At 50.9% G+C, this 6,000-nt stretch overlaps 1 long non-coding RNA gene across 1 annotated transcript in view; it reads right to left on the bottom strand.

Annotated features, from left to right (window-relative positions):
* Positions 1-1,009: 1,009 nt before the first annotated feature.
* Positions 1,010-6,000, bottom strand: part of LOC143781584 (uncharacterized) — a 70,604-nt gene continuing 65,613 nt past the window's right edge. Inside the window, exon 6 of the long non-coding RNA XR_013216768.1 lies at positions 1,010-1,238. This is a non-coding gene — a long non-coding RNA (uncharacterized LOC143781584). The remainder of the gene's footprint in view (positions 1,239-6,000) is intronic.

Genomic DNA, 6,000 nt, shown 5'->3' with positions numbered 1-6,000 from the left:
ACCCTTATACATAGGGTCCTACATTTACCACCCATCAGAATACCAAGGGCCAACATCCAAGTGCCTCCTGCATTTCCCAACATCCTCCGAGAGTAGGAGGGCAGCCTACCGGCAGATTGGTGCTTGACACCACAGTTCTCACCACCATTATAATGGAACCAACAAGGAGGCTTAAACCATTATCTATTGCCAGTTCTATTCCTGCCTCTGAGGACAGCCACCACCGGGCTACAAAATAATAGAACCGACTAAATAAAGAAAATTGACTATCCTAAGGATTTTCACCCCGGCAAATACAAGCAAAAAATCTGCAGCATTCTTCTCCTGCCGTGAAAATACCCTGAACCATGTAACTTTTTTCTGCAAATTTGCAGAGAATTCTGTGGTAAACAAAGTCTACTATTTGTAGACTTAAAGGGAATCTGTAGGTTGTTTTTTGCTATGTAATCGGAGAGCAGCATGATGTAGTGGCTGAGACCCTGATTCCAGAGTTGTATCACTTTGTTTACTGGGTGCAGCATTTGTGATAAAATCACAGTTTTCTCTTCTGCAGAGCTCAGAATACTGAGCTGTCTATAACCACGCCCACACCACTGATTGGCACATTTTTGTGTATAACCACACCCACAACACTGATTGGCACATTTTTGTGTATAACCCCACCCACAACACTGATTGGTTGCTTTCTGTGTACACTGTATATTAACAGAAAGTTGCCAATCAGTGCTGGGTGGATGGTTGGACCAGGAGGCACGAGACACTTAGTCCTCTAGTGATAATCTCCTGCTGATGAAATCAGTGATTTATCAAAACAGCAGCACACAGCCTAGTAAGTGACACATCCCTGTAATCAGGATCTCTGCCGCTACGTCATGCTGCTCTCAGATTACAGAGGAAAAACCTACTGAAAGATTCCCTTTAACCTTAGGATATTCACTGATATGCTGTTGTACCATGTGTGATTTTTTGGGATGGTCTTTCTAGTCCAATCACTCAAAAATAAGCCCCATCTGACAGCCACTTGTATCCCTCCTGTGCACAATGTATTGGGATGAAATTGTACAGTGTATCTAAGCTGTAAAAAGGAAGTGTCCATCTGTAGAGTGAGATAAATCTGCATCAGATGATTAGATCATTGTGCAATCAGCATGAAATGTCATAACATCTCCACTTCTCCAGTCCTGCTGGCTGCTCCAGTGTGAATGCAGTCTGTGCAGCTGCACCGCTGATGTGTAAATCTATAGATATAGGAAGAAAGGGACGGAGCAAAGGTTAAACATTATGATAAGCATCTTTCATTTATGTAGTAATTTCTTATGTTTTGTAATAATTAGAAATATGGTACATTAGAAAAAATGTTCAAACACTGCTAGAGATGGTATCATGGTGTCTGCTGCATTGTGCGCACAGGCACAGGGGCTCGTTCACATGGGAGGCTGCGCCTGGTGCTGTAGCTTAGTGCCATTCAACTGAAAGGTCATTTCATTCTGCAGCGCTTACCATATACCTGTATGATTGATCTCTGCAAGGTCCTACTCAGCCAGTGCCAGGAGTGCGCTAGCTATATCCTCCAGACACCATGGCCAGGTGTGCGCTAGCTATATCCTCCAGACAGGCACGGCCAGGTGTGCGCTAACTATATCCTCCATACACCATGGCCAGGTGTGTGCTAGCTATATCCTCCAGACACCATGGCCAGGTGTGCGCTAGCTATATCCTCCATACACCACGGCCAGGTGTGCGCTAGCTATATCCTCCAGACAGGCACGGCCAGGTGTGCGCTAACTATATCCTCCATACACCATGGCCAGGTGTGTGCTAGCTATATCCTCCATGCACCATGGCCAGGTGTGCACTAGTTATATCCTCCAGACGCCATGGCCAGGACTGCGCTAGCTATATCCTCCAGACACCATGGCCAGGTGTGTGCTAGCTATATCCTCCAGACACCACGGCCAGGTGTGCGCTAACTATATCCTCCATACACCACGGCCAGGTGTGCGCTAGCTATATCCTCCATACAGGCATGGCCAGGTGTGCGCTAGCTATATCCTCCATACACCATGGCCAGGTGTGTGCTAGCTATATCCTCCATACACCATGGCCAGGTGTGCGCTAGCTATATCCTCCAGACACCATGGCCAGGTGTGCGCTAGCTATATCCTCCAGACAGGCACAGCCAGGTGTGCGCTAACTATATCCTCCATACACCATGGCCAGGTGTGTGCTAGCTATATCCTCCAGACACCATGGCCAGGTGTGTGCTAGCTATATCCTCCAGACACCATGGCCAGGTGTGCACTAGTTATATCCTCCAGACGCCATGGCCAGGACTGCGCTAGCTATATCCTCCAGACACCATGGCCAGGTGTGTGCTAGCTATATCCTCCAGACACCACGGCCAGGTGTGCGCTAGCTATATCCTCCATACACCATGGCCAGGTGTGCGCTAGCTATATCCTCCATACAGGCATGGCCAGGTGTGCGCTAGCTATATCCTCCATACACCATGGCCAGGTGAGTGCTAGCTATATCCTCCATACACCATGGCCAGGTGTGCGCTAGCTATATCCTCCAGACACCACGGCCAGGTGTGCGCTAACTATATCCTCCATACACCACGGCCAGGTGTGCGCTAGCTATATCCTCCATACAGGCATGGCCAGGTGTGCGCTAGCTATATCCTCCATACACCATGGCCAGGTGTGTGCTAGCTATATCCTCCATACACCATGGCCAGGTGTGCGCTAGCTATATCCTCCAGACAGGCACGGCCAGGTGTGCGCTAACTATATCCTCCATACACCATGGCCAGGTGTGCGCTAGCTATATCCTAAAGACACCATGGCCAGGAGTGCGCTAGCTATATCCCCATCCTCCAGACACCATGGCCAGGTGTGCGCTAGCTATATCCTCCATACACCATGGCCAGGTGTGTGCTAGCTATATCCTCCAGACACCATGGCCAGGTGTGCGCTAGCTATATCCTCCAGACACCATGGCCAGGTGTGCGCTAGCTATATCCTCCATACACCATGGCCAGGTGTGCGCTAGCTATATCCTCCATGCACCATGGCCAGGTGTGCGCTAGCTATATCCTCCAGACTCCATGGCCAGGTGTGCGCTAGCTATATCCTCCATACACCATGGCCAGATGTGTGCTAGCTATATCCTCCAGACACCATGGCAAGGTGTGCGCTAGCTATATCCTAATGACACCATGGCCAGGAGTGCGCTAGTTATATCCTCCAGACACCATGGCCAGGTGTGCGCTAGCTATAACCTCCAGACAGGCATGGCCAGGTGTGCGCTAGCTATATCCTCCAGACACCATGGCCAGGTGTGCGCTAGTTATATCCTAAGACACCATGGCCAGGAGTGCGCTAGCTATATCCTCCAGACACCATGACCAGGAGTGCGCTAGCTATATCCTCCATACACCATGGCCAGGTGTGTGCTAGCTATATCCTCCAGACACCATGACCAGGAGTGCGCTAGCTATATCCTAAAGACACCATGGCCAGGAGTGCGCTAGTTATATCCTCCAGACACCATGGCCAGGTGTGCGCTAGCTGTAACCTCCAGACAGGCATGGCCAAGTGTGCGCTAGCTATATCCTCCAGACACCATGGCCAGGTGTGCGCTAGCTATATCCTCCAGAGACCATGGCCAGGTGTGCGCTAGTTATATCCTCCAGACACCATGGCCAGGAGTGAACTAGCTATATCCTAAAGACACCATGGCCAGGAGTGCACTAGCTATATCCTCCAGACACCATGGCCAGGTGTGCGCTAGTTATATCCTCCAGACACCATGGCCAGGAGTGAACTAGCTATATCCTAAAGACACCATGGCCAGGAGTGCGCTAGCTATATCCTCCAGACACCATGACCAGGAGTGCGCTAGCTATATCCTCCAGACACCAAGGCCAGGTGTGCGCTAGCTATATCCTCCAGACATCATAGCTAGGTGTGCACTAGCTATAACCTCCAGACAGGCACGGCCAGGTGTGCACTAGCTATATCCTCCAGACACCATAGCCAGGTGTGCACTAGCTATATCCTCCAGAAGCCATGGTCAGGTGTGCGCTAGCTATATCCTCCAGACCACCATGGCCAGGAGTGCACTAGCTATATTCTCCAGATCTTTACCTTTACTGAAGGCTTTAGCATCCACAGTCCAGGGTACAGACCACAGGGTAGGCAGAGTCCGGTCGGTCTGAAGGCAAATCCAGAGTCCCCTTATCCAGGTGAAAATCAGTAGCCTTCCACTAGCGCCTGGGTGTTGTAGTACCTCCCTGCTGAGCTTCTCGGTAAGGTCCTCACAACTATTGTAGATGTTATGTCTCTTTCTCTCCGTCCCCCTGATGGAGAGGATAGGACAAACCCGTATGACTGATGGCCTGAGGCTTTTTACAGGGACTCTAGCACGCCCCAGCTCCCACAGGTTGCCACCGTGCCTCCTGGGTATAAGGTCGGACAGCTAACGTGGAATTAACTGTCCTGCCAGTCTCTGAAGTAAAGCGTAGAGATCCTTACTCCCTCGGTGTTCTGGCTACCGGATTCCTGCGCCTCAGAAAGGAGGCAGCCTTTTACAGCCTTCTACATGGCAGAACTCCTTCTGGATTCCTCTCCTTTTGATATGACTTCGTTTCTCACTCTCTGCAACACAATTCCCTTCTGATGTCTCTTCCTTAGGATGCTGCCGCACATGGGGCAGGTGCAGCTCTGTGGCCTTCTGTCTAGGCCTCTGACAGGATCCCACCCCTGTCAGGGACCCACTATCTGAGAGGAGCTCAGATAGCAGCTCACTGGGTGAAGCCCAGCTCGCTTCTGCCTAACTTCCTGTCCAGACTACCAGTTTTACCTAATTGTGGGGAGTGCCCTAATAGATAGAAGCATGGCTCCCCCTGGCAGCCTGGAGTGTTAAGTGTGTTGTGTGGTTTGTGATACCTGGTAAAGTGATCTCCTTTATTGCCTTCAGACGTACCATCACTCCCCCTTGTGGAAGAACGACATTACTGCAACGACCAGGACTCTGGGGCGCTGCATGGGCTAGCTATATACTCCAGACACCATGGTCAGATGTGCGCTAGTTATATCCTCCAGACACCATGGCTAGGAGTGCGCTAGTTATATCCTCCAGATAGCCATGGCCAGGTGTGCGCTAGCTATATCCTCCAGACACCATGGCCAGGAGTGCGCTAGTTATATCCTCCAGATAGCCATGGCCAGGAGTGCGCTAGCTATATCCTCCAGACACCATGGCCAGGTGTGCACTAGCTATATCCTCCAGACACCATGGCCAGGTGTGCGCTAGCTATATCGTTGAGACAGGCACGGCCAGGTGTGCGCAAGCTATTTCCTCCAGACAGGCACGGCCAGGTGTGCGCTAGCCAAATCCTACAGACACCATGGCCAGGTGTGCGCTAGCTATATCCTCCAGACACTATGGCCTGGTGTGCGCTAGTTATATCCTCCAGATAGCCATGGCCAGGTGTGTGCTAGCTAAATCCTCCAGACACCATGGCCAGGTGTGCGCTAGTTATATCCTCCAGATAGCCATGGCCAGGTGTGTGCTAGCTAAATCCTCCAGACACCATGGCCAGGTGTGAGCTAGCTATATCCTCCAGACACCATGGCCAGGTGTGCACTAGTTATATCCTCCAGACACCATGGCCAGGTGTGCGCTAGTTATATCCTCCAGACACCATGGTCAGGTGTGCACTAGTTATATCCTCCAGACACCATGGCCAGGTGTGCGCTAGTTATATCCTCCAGACACCATGGCCAGGTGTGCACTAGCTATATCCTCCAGACAGCCATGGGTAGATGTGCGCTAGCTATATCCTCCAGACACCAGTGGCCAGGTGTGCGCTAGTTATATCCTCCAGTCATAGACTGGTTTACGCTGACTGCGTCTTCCAGATAGGTTGGTTCAGAATTATGCTCACTTACTCCACCAGACAGCCAGGGACAGAAGCTTGCTTGCAGAACCCAG

Source organism: Ranitomeya variabilis, chromosome 6 (assembly GCF_051348905.1).
Source record: "Ranitomeya variabilis isolate aRanVar5 chromosome 6, aRanVar5.hap1, whole genome shotgun sequence".
Classification (NCBI taxonomy): Eukaryota; Metazoa; Chordata; class Amphibia; order Anura; family Dendrobatidae; genus Ranitomeya; species Ranitomeya variabilis.
The sequence above is the reverse complement of the archived record's forward strand: the minus strand, read 5'-3'. Positions and strand labels throughout refer to the sequence as shown.